At 38.4% G+C, this 15,487-nt stretch overlaps 1 pseudogene across 1 annotated transcript in view; it reads right to left on the bottom strand.

The window, feature by feature from the left end:
* LOC149575903 (uncharacterized) overlaps positions 1-12,025 on the bottom strand; it is a 55,993-nt pseudogene extending 43,968 nt beyond the window's left edge. Inside the window, exons 1-3 of the transcript XR_016354214.1 lie at positions 11,577-12,025; positions 11,032-11,439; positions 10,838-10,946 (exon numbers count right to left, since the gene is read on the bottom strand). The product of XR_016354214.1 is annotated as an uncharacterized LOC149575903 (transcript). The remainder of the gene's footprint in view (positions 1-10,837; positions 10,947-11,031; positions 11,440-11,576) is intronic.
* Positions 12,026-15,487: the final 3,462 nt, after the last annotated feature.

Here is a 15,487-nt window from a genome sequence, read left to right as displayed (position 1 = left end):
TATCACTATACATTGTCTTAATTTCAATGCTCAGTGCTAGAATGAGTAATGAGCTATTCTCCATTACAAGCTTAAGAAATTTTGCAAAGATAAATATTGGACACTGATATCAATTATTGCCTTATGGGACAATACATTCTAAAAATATAACTCACTTGACTCATACCATACAAATAATAGCTACTGAAAATTCCACTACTAATTTCAGTCTATATGAAATGTACAAGAACAACTAACATTGAATATTCTAACACAAAATGGAGGAGAACCTAGTTTAACAACTGATGATGAATGGCCTTGCCCTACGGCTCCAAACAATAATTCGTTCCAACTCCTTACTTGCTCGTTCACTGCAGAACGTTATTATGAAGGTCCTTGTTGCCCTACATTTGATGCACATACTCCAGTAATGGCATCCAAAGAATAACGCAAGAATATGAGATTGCTCTTTGCACAATGTGAATGAAATACTCCTCCCGTATGCAGACGCAAGCCCCAGCTGGTTTAGAACAGACCAGTTCCACACACCCACAACAATTAGCTGCACACGTGGGTCAAGGAAAATCACAGGCTTAATATCAACAGCTGTTCAACCTCCAAATGCCCAAATGAATCACCATAATTTATCTATTGAGCCTCCTCTTGTTCCAGACTCACAAAGAATGCTGCCAACAGATATGCAGCTTCAGAATTTATAATGTCCTCCAAAATCAGAATTCACAAATGCCAATCAGATTCTGATTACCAAGTTGAAGATGTTCACAGCCAATCTCTCCTTAGCTATAAGAATACAGTAGGAGATTGTTGGCCAATTGTATACTTCAGCACCATTGCCACGAAATTCTCAAAATTAACCCTTATACTTCAGCAAGGGTAAAGAAATCGACAAACTTAGAAACTCTTCGCAGGCAACAAAAGGAAATAATCAATAAGATGCTTTACTCATCAAATGGGCTCATATTTATAATCTCCAAATGGCACAAAGTTTCTCAAATGAACTTCACTTAAAAAGCTTCCCACACACAACATTAAAATATAATAAAGTGTCATTATAAACTAATTTATTAATTGCTTTTGGCTCCAAAAATGACCTTTTCCTCCATAACTTCAAGTTCTGACACATAAGGGCACTTTTTCTTGTTCCCATGATTTAAAAATTTTCGTCCCGGTTCCAACGAGCTATGATACTGAGGTGACCAACCAACAACACCAACAAAAATAGTAACCTCAGTGTATTTAGATGAATAATAATAATAATTCACCCATCTTACCAAAACCACTGAAGAAGCATTAGAATCGAAATCTGACAACACCAAAGTGATCCTGATGATGAAAGACGATGAATGAAGTTGATGGGGTGACTTACTATAAATAGACGCTCCCTCCAAGATTCTTGGAGCCCAAATTAGAACCTTGAAATAAAAACAAAGAGCATCCTCCAACTCCTTTGACTCAACTGAGCTCATCGGAACCAACAGATTAACTTACCATAAATAGTAAGTCCTTTAAATGGAGCCAAAACACACCATAGGCTGTTGGAAAGCCTGTAACCACACAACTGAGACCCTCAAATCCTACTATCAACTCATGAGGGCCGTGATGGTGAATTGACCTAGCAGCTGCAAGAACCTGCTTTAAAAAGGGACATTAAACAACATCAATTTACCATAAAATTGCATCAAAGCAAGACAATGGGATTTCATGAAAATTTGGTGAATTTTTAATCTCGTAATCAAAGAAAATTTTGTGGTTCACCTTCTAAACAATTGGCTGAAAATCGTGAGCTTGTTGAGGGTTTTGATTGCCCAATTCACTGATTTGAGCAAAAGTCTTTGCTTTTTGAAGGTTGCATGTTCTTTCATGTGCTTTTTGTTAGATGCATGTTGCTTGCAAATGTTGTTTCCCACACAAGTCTTGTGTTTTTCTGCATGAAGGTTTTTCTTAAGGGTTTTTATAAATTTTTCCCTTAAAATTTCTTATGGGTTTTCATAATTTTTTCCTTAAAAAATTTATGATAGGATTTCATCATTTTAGTTCTCAAGTCTTTTTTGACTTTGTAATTTACAAAGTTGCATGGGATTCCTTAGTGGGTTTTAATAATATTTTCCTCAATAATTATTTGTTGGGTTTTAATATTTTTTTCCTCAAAGATAATCTATTGGGTGTTAAGAAAAAACAAAACTTTGTATTTATTGATCTATATCTCGAAATCTATTGTCTGGTTTTGATCAAATTTTTACCTCAAAAAAATGTTTACATTTTAAATTCTCCTAGAAATGTGGCTTTTTGTAGTTTGTTTTGAGTTGTAGTGCTCATATGCAAAAGTTCTTGGTAAATCATCTTCCAATTTGTTTTAGGGCATAATACTCATTTGCAAAAAGGGATTGATGGTTTTCCTCAAAATCATGGCTTCAATTTCATCTTTGTGTCTCTAGCTATATGGAGTAATACCTTTGTTACCCAACATCATATTGGATAGCTTCTTGGTCATTAACAATTTGCAGATACAAGGAGGGTCTTAATAGCAACAAAATCTTCTAAAGAATTTATGACCACAAGACATGTAGTCCTTTGCAGGGTAGTGAAACGAGGACAATAAGAAAGGGTATTAGAATGTTGTAATGTTTCTTTAATGAACATCTTAGTTTTTAGTTTACTAGGCAGTTTCTATTTTCATCTTTAGTTCACAATTGTTTCTTTTAGAAATATCTTGTTTTTTTAAGAAACATCATCTTTGTAAATAAATATAAAGAGCTTTTAATTTCTATGTTTAATACAACATCAATTTAACATACCCGCAAATTGCACCAATAAAAAAGAATGATCTTATACAAAAAATTGTAAACTAGAGATGCCAAACCCAGAGCACCTTCACCAAAAAGCTCTAGATAGGATGGATAGAAGCAAGGAAGGTGAGACATGAAGTATGATGCCACAAAGTGTTGATAAAATCTCCTCAAACCCAAATTGACAAATCCAAGCACCCAAATGCCACTCTCTAGCAATGACTAGTCTTCTTGGGAAAGTATGTCAAGCAAATGAATAGTATGGCCAAGCAAATGGAAGCATGAGCATCAGCAAACTCAAACATTTCTTCAATTGGCTTCCGAAAATTAGATATGCAATAAAACTCCAGCAACAATTGTCTAATGAAATCTCCAATCAGTTCAATTGTGTAACTATATAATGAAACCTTTAATCAGCTCAATTGTGTATTTTTATATGAAAACACCAAGGAATCCTTCAAATTGTGTCTTCCAACAATGTGGAACTTGTTGCCTATAAGGGTTTTCATCCTCACAAACCCTAAGAACAATCTCCTTCAAACCAAGAACAATATCAAATATCAAATCCAGCATATCCAAATGAATTCCCAAGCTTCATTCATACAACCTGCAAAAGGTTCAACCCTTTCCTCAATTTCCTTAACCTTGCCAATTGGCTTAGTCTAGTACCTGAATTGACTTACCAATATACTAAGTATTGGAAAACTAACCTGAAATCTCTCCAAAAAAAGGTGTTATGCGCAACATATCCATTGGAGCTCAAATAAATCTTTGATACTGCCATCATGTTAGATTATCTATCTCCCAAGTTCCCTAACCTTAGCACATTAGCCTACAGTAACTTGCTAGATAGGCTAATTGTGCACCATGTGAGTTGGTTGGGAAGGTACATTACACATAGGGACAACACAAGTAAGGCTTGCTCTATTTTCAACATTGCAACGACCCAACTCTTAATGGCTCCATGTGATTGTCCATTTTTATCCCACCTAGATTTTCATCAATTCACATTTATTGATGAACAATGTTGGAAAAGCCATCATATCCATTGGAGCTCAAATAAATCTTTGATACTACCATCATGTTAGATTATCTATCTCCCAAGTTCCCTAACCTTAGCACATTAGCCTATGGTAGCCTGCTAGATAGGCTAATTGTGCACAATGCTGGGTTGGTTGGGAAGGTACATTACACATAGGGACAACACAAGTAAGGCTTGCTCTATTTTCAATGTTGCAACAACCCAACTCTTAATGGCTTCATGTGATTGTCCATTTTTATCCCACCTAGATTTTCATCAATTCACATATATTGATGAACAATGTTGGAAAAGCCATCACCACATGCCACAAATGAATTGGATAAGACCACTAGATTTTTGAGAAAATACAACACATTCAATAGGAGGTTCCTGAAATCTTGTACAAAACAAAAGAAAAGTAAAAGTAGCAATATGATCAACATTGACTCACTCATTAGGCTAGTCTTTAGGTGTGGAACCTTAGGGGTTCGACCCAAACATTTGAGGATTTATGATGAGCTTATGTTGTGGGTCCACAACGTACGCTCCATTTCAACTTCGAAAATGAGGAACCCCCATAGTTTTTCCACTACATAACTAGCATCCTCACTTTCAGAATAAAGCCTCTCCCGAGAGGTTTCGATAGTCATGCTACTGGGAAACTAGCAGCAATTGTTTAGTCGTCTTGTTTTCTATTTTTTCCCACCAACGTTCATTTTTTGCGTACGTATGCAACATGCACAAGTTTACCCCATTCCTACAACTCCTACACACCTCACAGAGGTGTGTACCTACGCAAGTCCACTGATGTCAATAGGCCCTCCAAGTGCCTATAAATAAGAGGGAAGGGTTTGAATGGTTCATTTGCATCTGATGAGCCCTGAGTTGCACACCTTCAAACCTCATGACCTTTGCAGCGTCTGCATCTCCGCTTACCAAGGGTGAGCATTGACTCCCACACGTGTGCACTTGTGCACATCGTGCACGTCCACAAGTGCACACACTGCACTTCCAAAGATGCTAGAAAGCAAGACCCACACACGCAAACGCACAGGTTGTGCAATTGCACACATGCACACCTCCCCTTTTCCACTTGCTTTGTCGAACCTTTTCACCTCCCTTTAGTGCATGTTGCACAAGTGCACACGTGCGCAAGTCCTCCCTTTTTTGCATTATTTCCACTTTCTTGTCAATTTTGCATTTCCACTACTAGGTTTTTTCAAGTGTTTTTTGAGTCGTCTATATGCTTATGCCCCTAATAGAGGTACTAACAAACATCTTGGTGATGCAGGTAACCATGACTTCTATGTCATCTTTAGCAGCAAAATCGAAGATATCCCCAAAACCTGTGACCTTCTAGGGGATGCCTAAGAAATCAAGGTTTGTAGACTTCCACTCCGAGATTTGGGATACTAAACTGGGCCACATTGACTGGAATGAGTTCTTGGTGCTTTGTAACAAACCACATGAGAGGTCAAAGATGATCTCAACACTAATACAAAACAGACTTGTCAATGCTATGTCAAACCCTACCTCTGTGCAATCATCAAAACCGATCATGACTCTAGCGCAACATTATGTTCCTAATGAGAAGGTAGTGAAAAGCATCACTGGGGAAATTGTCCTAGGGCCGAACAACATAGAAAGTATTTCATCTTCCCATCTCAAATGAATACTACGAGATTTCATATGAGAGTGCAAATAGGTGGTACAAGGAGCACCAGGAAGAAGCAAATGCTATAGTGCAAGAGAAGTATTTATTCACTTAGATCGCGTATAACAAGCCCGACAAAGTTAATATGACTAGGGACTATATGCTTACAGACATTGGTTGTTGCATGGTTACGTTGAGAAGAGTAATGGGGCTTCCTACAGCTAGCCATCTTGAAACATGGATGGTGTATTTTATTGAGAAAATCAAGACCAGGGCTAATAGGATTGATTTGGGCACTATTATCAGTGATTCCTTGGATGAACAATTGACTTCTGTCAAAATGGACTCACTTTTACATGACATCATATGTAGTATACTTGCTCGCCACCAAGGCAGAATACCTAAGGCTTACTAGGAGCGGAAGCATACGGGATGCAAATGCATGGCCATGCATTGTGTATCCTCGGTGCTGAAGGAGCTTTGGGACAACCTAGAGTACAAAATAGTTAATAGCGTCTTCATTTTCGTAGTAATCCAATTCATTGGAGGGGATTGTGCAAAGAGCTTATTAGTCGAAGCAGTTGCGAAGGTTACCCAATTTGGGTAGGTACATTATTTAGTTTCATACTTTCACATACATTTGGATGGTTGGCATGCTATTGTGCCCCAAAGAAACTACCACACTATCCTTCGAATTGATTGGTCTTGCTTGAGATTGTCGGGCAACTTAGTTCAGCCTATGTTAGGATCCACACGAAACACAAAAAGACATGGGTATGGCCCGTTTGCATTGGAAATTATGAGGTCAAAGAAAAAAGAGATATTGCTTGTTATGAGGTAGAATGGGATAAATATCCCTTGAAGGAGTACCCAATAGCCCACCTGTACTTCAACAACATAGGGATGTTTAAACATGTTGCAGGATGAGAATTCATACCTAATGCATCCACTGAAGATCACTAGCTCAATTGTGTGGATAATTATGAAATCCAGATCAAGGACTATTGCAGAATGAATCTGAAGCTAGCAGAACAAGTCTTAAGGCTTCACATCCCAAACAAAGTATGGCATAAAGATACTCCCAACATCCTAGATCCCATGTATAATAAGGATAATGTATTTGATCACCCAATAATGAATGTCGAGGTAGACAAGGAAGAAAATGATGATGTCCAACATCAAGCCTGACATATGATCAAGATAACTAAAGACTGGGTATAAAGACCCTTCCCATTGGACCCATTACCCAATGTACTAGAGCACTTAAAGCGCCATCGTAACCAAAGAAAGGAAAAGGGGCACCTTGTACGAAACAAGCTCCTCCTTTGATCAAGTACTCCCACTTGGAAAGAGAAGTCTCCGATAAGACTTGAAACGATATACTGGCATGATCGGGAGGTAGTTTACTTCCACAAGAAGGAGAAGACCAAAAGCAAAATGAGGAACGCGAGAGTGACAAAGGAAGAAGCACAACCAAAAGAGACTTGAGCTCAATTTGAAGCCTCCCTGTTAGTTCCAAAGAAGAATAGGACTGAGATAGTAGTCACTCGGCAGAAGGGAGGCAGGGTGAAGAAGAGTAGTACTGTGTCACCCTTTATCCCTAAAATATATCATAAGATCCAAAAGAAGGGGAAGAGGATCCAATTGACTACCTCTCATTAAAAAGGAGGACGTGCTCGACTAGGGCAACTGAAGAGCAAGAAAGGAGTCAGACCTAGACTTTGCCCACCATTGAAGAGCAACCGATTCAAATCGAGGAATCGAGTGATCAAGAGAACTAAGGGTGGACAAAGACAACAATTGAGGATGTTTCAGATACCTTTAACATCTCTGATTTTAACTTTGTGCCTGTAGAGATATACCTAGAGGAAGGAAACAAAACGATACACTATGCAAGGAGCCAAAAGGTGATGACTCAAACATCATTCCTAAGAGCCTATAGATAGTAGGCACTAATTGAGTTCATTGCTATGGGTACAAAGATAGACCTCCTCCTTCACCAGGGAACCCAAATACACCACCTCCGCCTCCTCTAGAGCAAGATACAATGCCTACGCCTCCCCCAACCACAGATGAGAAAACTCAAACAACTATTAACGAAGCAGAAAGGATAGATCAAGGAGGGGTAGGGGGCTTAACAAGAGCAAGCTTCTACAATTGAACAAGCTTCACCTGCAGTATCACAACCTCCATCTTCTCCTTGGCAAACAATGACCACATAGGTGGTAGAACGGAAAAGAGTAGAAATGACTCCGAAGAGGAGTATAGACAAAGGAAAAGTACAAGCATCGGTGACAACACCATCACCTAGTCAATTTATATCTCCATCAGGCACCGCACCAAAATGGTTAACACAAGAAGTAGAGACTCAAAGGACATATATTACAGATCCCACTGAAGGAGCAAGAGTCCTTGCTCAAGCCTTGTAAACATCAATGCCTCCCGTGCCTCCCCAAGAGGATCCTTAGAGGTTAGCTTTCATGATGAGGGACAAACAACACAATCTTGTGGCACAAGTGGTTGTTCTTCCCCTGCATGCCAACGCAAAGTGTAACTGCCCAAGATTACCAAATGCAAGAAATCATGTTGGGTTGGCTTACAAAAGATACATGCAAATCTTTGACCACCTTGGATCTACGGCAAGTCTTTTACCAATTAGACCTAGGTGAGGAGGAAATATGGGTTTGGAAGAAACAGAACGAGGTATTGTGGGAGTTTGTGAAAGAGGTAGCGAATCCCATTGACCCTGCTAACCTTGAGATAGCATTAAAAGATGCCCTCAAGAAACGAGCTTTGGCCCCACTACAAAGAGATTCATTTTTGGATGCTTGATACAGATGGTGTCACAGTTTTGAAGAATAGGGAGTAAAATGATAGAAATAAATATGCAACTACTACATGGCATTAGGAACTTTGCAAAAAAGATGGGATGGCATAGTAGAGCAAGATTTTGGGTTGGTAGATGAGATTTCAACATGGTCCAACGACTTAACAACTTTGCAAAAGATTAGAGTTCAAAGATATCGAATGCTGCTAGCCATTTTCACAGCTGAGGAATTGGACACGTTCAATGACTAGATTGTGAAAATACAGGCCATGATAACAATATTCAAAGATATCTAGGACATGCAAGAAAAGGCTCAAGCCAAGATTTTAGAGGCAAATATAGTCCGGTGAGCCTGGAGATTTTTTATGACGGCTCAAGAGAACCCATTGTTCAATAGAAGCAATATTACAACAATTTTGGGTGTCTTTCAAAGTGGTCTCCTCGGAAGATGATATAAGGAGGGTTTTCAAAGTCGAGGAAACGCTAAAAGAACTAGATAGTAAGATGGAGAGTTTTGATGGAGTTCGGAAAAAGGTCCATGATTTTCATAGGGGTACAAGGGCTAAATATAAAGCATTTGATTTGCTGAATCCCCAAGAAATCACAACAGCTATATATAAGTTAAAGGTAGCTCATCCAGACATCGTTCTGGTCAAACCACAACAACACCCAAATGTTGGAAATTAAGATTTTGACTTAGAGAAAAATATGCCACTATTGACCTAGGGACCTCTGCATGTGAGCACCTCTGCAACTCCAGAGTTTTGCAATTTTGAAGTATGCACAATATTCACCTCTGCATGAGCGCACGTCCACAACTCCGCACGTGCAACAATTTCAGAAAACTTACAGTTGCGTTTGCAGTTAATTGCTAGTTTCTAAATTTGGTATTTTAATGCACCGAATCCACATTTTTCGAGTTTGGTGGTGGTCAACTAGTGGATGTGCATGGAGGAGGTCAAGTCTCTATTTTTGGAAGGCTCCTAAGCTCTAGTTTCTTCTCGAAGATGTCTCCCCTCTTATCTTCTTCTTCTATTTACAATTTTGAGTCATGTAAAGGCCCATGCACTATTTAATGAATAAAAATAAGAGTGTGGGCCTACTTAACACCATACTAAGGACCAATCTGTATATATTTAGCTTTATTCTAATAGTTTTAGCATACTCTTTGCATGGGAAAAACTCTAGCTCCAAAAATAAATGAAGGAGAGGGTTCACTATAAATACAGGGATGTAACATGCATCCAAGGCCAGCATTTTATATAATAAAGTTCCATTGACAGTTGCATCAAGGAGATTACGGTTGCACTGCTCCAAATTTCATTGGTTTCCTAACATCCCCTTTGAAGATTTAATTCGCAATCACGTTGCTGTTATGGCTTATGTCCATTTAGATTTTATTTTCAGCAATTTGTTTATTCTCTTGGTACCCTGTCTCTTTGCAATTTACTTTCACAAAATCTGGTTAAGTTAGAAATTCATATTAGTTACGCATTAGACTTGCATGCATCAAAAGAAATCAGAAAATATAAAAAATAAGGTTTTATACGAATTATTTTTGAAGTATCCCAGAGTTACATATTGGACTTCACTGAACCAGCAAAGGCCTCCTCATTAAACATAAAACATTTATCGTCAAATTGAGCTACCCAGACCTTGGAGTTGATATTTTATTGACTTTTCAAGAGAGAGATTCTCACAAATTTTTGTTGTTGTCATTGTGCAATTACAACGCTCAACAACTCATATGGACACCATCTAGTTGTTGGGAAATGCAAATTTCCTGTACATAGGGACATCATAGGTCCACCAAACTATGTGGGACTCAACCTTGAGACATTAATTCTGATACTACTAAGGCCTAAAACTAAAACTACATCTAAAGACTGACCCAGTGGTGAGAGCAACAACCCATAGATGCTAAGGATGGCCCTATAGGCATTCCACTGAGCATTTGAGGATATATGATGCCCATGTGGGTATTGGGGCACATCTATTGCATGCAAGGACATCACATTATGGCACACTTGAGGGCACTTATTCTTCTACTAGTATAAGTTAGGTCACACAAAAGAGACAAGCCCCTTTTTAGTTTTTTTTTTTCATTCTTTTAAATAATGAGTTATTTTAAAAAAAAATTAGGCTTGTTAGGGTTTAAATATGCCAAATATAGAGTATAAGCTTTAAAGGTTCCAATTCTAATGTTGTAAGATTAGGCTTTAAATGTCAATAGCATTTATATCAGTAAAATTTGCAAGTAATCTACTGTAAGCATTATAGATCACATTATTCCAGAAAAACCTAGCTATCTTAGCGGGTAAACCAGTTACAATCCTGCATATTTTCGCTTTCACTTATCACAGGGAATTTTTATGATTTTTCCATTTGGTGAACAGAATTTTTTGAAGACAGCTCGTACAATTACACCTGACGAATTTCAAGAAATTTACTAGTGCTACTTGTGAACGATTAAAAGCATTAAATACACTAATTAACCAGTGAATCATAAGTATTAACCACTTCCTTAAGCAGTGAATCAAAAATATTGCCTGAATATGCTTCCTGTATAGCCTGGAATCGTATCTTCGCATTCTCCGATGCTTCGGTAGAATCTGCTCCAGCAGACTCATTTGTACTACATTTGTCTGGATGCCATTTCTGTCCAGCAATATAAATTCAACATATATTATAACCATATAATCATTTGAGGAAATTTCTAGGAAGCATATCATGTTAGCCATACCATAGCCAATTTTCTGTAAGCACAGCGGACGTCGGTTGCAGAACAGTCTTTCCGTAAACCCAAAATAGAATAGAAGCAATCCTCTTTGAAGTTCTCCATTCCTCTGTTCAGGACTTTCTTGCAACCTTCAACAGCTGCTATCTATAGCCCCAACCTTGTTTGTTAAGGTATATAAGCAAACCGTTGGCATCTGACCTCCAAATAGCATGCACCTCGTTCCTATGGTATAAACCTAAGATCCATAACAACTCTTCGACCAATCGAAAGTGAGACAAACACCTTAAATTTATCATCTGCTGGTAAGGAATCTCAATTGGATGCTTGGTATGGATTTCCTGCCAATCGTTCACCGGTTAGGTAGGCTGTAATTTATCACATTTCGAATTAGTCACTTGAAGGCTGCGCTACCTGCCAATAACAAAGATACAACCCAATTCTTTGAAAATTTACCCCAGAGCTTACATATTCCCAGCAAGACCACCATAGCTTTACAAATGTGGAAAAGAACAGGTAGTTTACAACCCAAAAAATAACTAGCAAAGTACCAAAGATGAAAAGAAATATGAAGGCAGCATCAATTCAGTTCCAAAACTCGAATAGGATGAGTTTCACTGGTACATCATCAGGAACTTATTGAGGTAAAATATGGCATCCACTCCGGTCTTAACAAAAAAGCTAAGAAGGCCAGCTGCAAGTCCCGCGTAGAAAACGAAGATTACCCCGCAATGGAATATTTAATCAGTAAGAGTGGAATACGAAGACCAAAATTTACGAATATGAAACCTTCAGCTCGATTTGTGACTTCCCTTGGAATTTAAGAAATAAACAACTGCAGTCAAAACAGTTTACAGAACTCTTCAGCAAGTTAACGATTTATTTTTTGTGTTTTATTTCAATATAACACAGACGTGAACACTTTTCAATCCGTCTTCTACAGGTTTTCCGCTATAATACGCAAATCGTCATCAATAGACATCGTTTGCCATTTCCAAATCAGAAACCTTTCTTCAAATAAAGATGAAATATAATGAGATCGTGGGATTAAAAAAAAAGCCTAATTCTAGCACAAAGTGTAAAGAAAGGGATAAAAAAAAAACCTCGAGGGAAAGGAAAGGAAAGGAAAGGTGGTTTTATAGTCCACGACACTATGCCATAATTTTTGGGTTTACGTATGGTGACAGTGATATGGGACTACCTTGTACTCTTTTTCAAGAGTCATTGGATGAAGATGCAGGCACGAGGCGAGGCAAAGTCTTTGAGTGCAAACGGTCCTCTAGAGCAAAATTCTCTAACTCCGAGCTGCAAAGATTCGATCTTTGAAAATCTCCGCTGCGTTGAAAACAAAAAGGCCTGCCAATCCACCCCCGTCACCGGCGTCGGAAAACGCAGAAGTGTATCCAACTTTATCGTAAAGATGACAAGCTTCCTATGAAACACATGAAAAAAAGTACGTCTGATGCATCTAGAAACCCACGATTTAACTGTCTGCTGCCACCTCTTTTAGAACTCTAGAGAGTCGGAAACAAGTTGGGTTGCCGTGGCTTTCTAACACAAGATTATGTGGCTTCCCATCTGATTTGATTTGTTCGTTTGGTGGATAATCGAAGCCCTTGGGTCCACCGATGGGCCCCTATATTGAAATTATTATTATTGACGACGATTCCCTTAGCGGGGTGTCTTTATACAAATGTGGTCACATGGAATCATGAAGTAATGTTCTACCAGATAATGTTGGAGATTCTTTATGAATGGTTGAATGAATGAAAGATTTTTAATGACGTTCACGAGGTCATAAGCCTAAGGGACCCACATAAAACTCCTAGTCAGTTTGATGTGATTTCTCCAGCCTGTCTTTTTTGTTATGAATCTGCATAAGTAAAATGGTCCCCTTGAGGAGTCATGGTCCTTCGAAAATGTCTTTTATGTTGTTAATTTTTAATGTTTCTTTGTGTTGGCTGCGAATGTCTTCGTATGTTGTACAATCCTTTAGATAGTGCCACTTTGTTTCCACCACACCCTCATTGCAAAATCTACAAATTTTGTCCTCCCACTCTTCCTTAGGGACCTTCCATCTACCAGTTTCACATCTCAAACGATGAGAACCAGATCTCAATTGACCAATTAGGATTTTTGCCTTTCCTTTGATCTCAGCTCCTAAATATTCTTTGTCGTCATGTTCACATGTGGGATTAAATAACTTGACATAATAGGCTTTTTTTCTTCTGAATTGATTTGCCCACATGACGGATCTGATTTTTCCTACCACCCATTTTCTTATTTCAGAATTGTTTTCTAAGCACTCTTGGTAGTCAATGTTCCACTTGTTGAACCATTTATCATTTTGTTTCTTCCATGTCTTCTTCCGACGAGCCAGTTCTCCATTAACCACCCTACTAGGCTAGCGTTGTGCATCTATTTTATTCACTTTTTGTTAGATAGCTCAACAATCTAAAATTTGTTGAGGCCTCCACCGAGAACATGTCTGCCTCTACTAAAATAATCTCATATGGAACTATGGGTTTGATTTTGAGATTAGTTGTGATGAAGTGCTTCTGAATTCTTTCAATTTGTCGCCATTTATGGTTTGATACACTGCTCCTCCATACCTCGCTGCTGTATAGAATAACCAGTATCACCAGCAACCCAAAGAGGGTTTTCTTAGTCTTCCAATCCCATGACTCTGTTGTCCTACACTTGTTTTGAAGAAGATAAGAAGCCTTACATCCCCCCTGTATCCTTTTTGATCCGCATGTTTCCCAACTGAGCTAGTAGTATGCATCTATCTCGAGATACTTGTATTCTTCTACAATTTCTAGCGCTTTGTCATTAAATATGAAAGTGCATTGTTGTTTTCTCTTCCTCAAGGAAAAGACCATGACCTTGGCCTTGGAAGTGTTGACCTCCATCCCTACTTCTGTGCAAAAGGTTTCTAAGTTCTTCAAATGTTCCCTCAGCCCTTGTGTTATTTAGCAATGAGAATGAGGCCATCAGCATACAAAAGCAATATGATCACATATTCAACCAACCGAATTCCCTCTTCATTGGCTTTGTTTAGCCAATCCTCTAACTTGTCAATATAGAGGCCAAACAAGGTAGGAGATAATGGGCACCCTTGTTTGACCCCTATGTCACTGCTAAAACATTCTAACATGCCCACTTTGGTTTTGATTTTTGCTTTAACCTGTTCGTAAAGTTTATAAACAATAGCTCTATACTTTGTTGGGACTTCCAATTCTTCCATCCTATTTCATAACTTATGCCTAAGAACGGTGTTGAAAGCTTTCTTAAAGTCAACAAAGCAATGAAAAGCCTCTTCCCCTTGTTTATCTCATGCTTTTTCGATGAGGAACCTTAGGGTAATGTAGTGATCAATGGTAGACTGTTTTGGTTTGAAACCCGTCTGTCCCATAGCTGTTTTCCCTTTTTTTTCTGCCCATCCGTTGATTCTTTGCTCTACCATACTCCCATAGAGTTTTCTTAATAAGGGGTTCACCATAATGGTGCGGTAGTTGTAAGCGTTCATGCTTTCATATAGGTTCAATGGAGTGGACAAAGCTCTCCATGATTGTTGAAAAAAATAGTGAAGTAACAGTTATTTTCATCGTACAACGAAGTAACTATAACAACAAAGTGTGGAATCTTCCTACTATTCTCAACAACAACATATCAATTGTGCGACAAGGGCAATGACAACAACAAGGGGAGCGACAAGTAATTTGCAAGGCAGTGACAGTGACAAGGGTAGCGACAACAACAACAATGGGTTTAGCAGAACAAGGGCAATGACAGGATCTACAACAACAAATAGGGAAGAAACAATAGGTCGGGACCACATAGAGACTAAGCATAGGAAAGGAGATAGGTTGAGTCCACTATTATTTTATCAACATCAAGATTCTAGGTTAGATTCTGTAAACTCTCCTTTGTTCTCCATTTTTTGTTCTACTGTATTTGTTTATGAACGGTTTGGAACCCGAAAAATTGCATTCACCTTTTCTCTTACAATAAAACAAGAACCCCAACTAAACACATACTGAACAAAAACACACACAGATTCTATACCCAGGTTAACTATGTAGAATATGGTGGGACTAAGAATAGGAGGCCCTACACCAAAAATTTAGGACCATGACAGGAAACAATATGGGAACCTAAACCAGTGTTTGAACAATCTCAGGATGGCACAGTGGTCGCTCTACAGTCCTCAAATGCGATCACAACCAAGGGCTATCACAGATCATCAATACATCTTGCTAAAAATGCAGCAAGAAGAGCATCACAAGGTGAACACAAAATTCATTTTTGTCAATGAAAAGAAATACCTAGGGATACTTAAACAAAGACAGATCCAAAACAAGAAAAGACAACTGCAGAAGAGGAAACTTATCATGATTTTACCAAGGATAGCTAAAAACCTCTTGGTAACTGATACAAAGGAACAAGCAAATGATGTTTC

The sequence above is a fragment of the Cupressus sempervirens genome, chromosome 1, assembly GCF_028749045.1.
Source record: "Cupressus sempervirens isolate cs-2001-9-10 chromosome 1, ASM2874904v1, whole genome shotgun sequence".
Classification (NCBI taxonomy): Eukaryota; Viridiplantae; Streptophyta; class Pinopsida; order Cupressales; family Cupressaceae; genus Cupressus; species Cupressus sempervirens.
The sequence above is the reverse complement of the archived record's forward strand: the minus strand, read 5'-3'. Positions and strand labels throughout refer to the sequence as shown.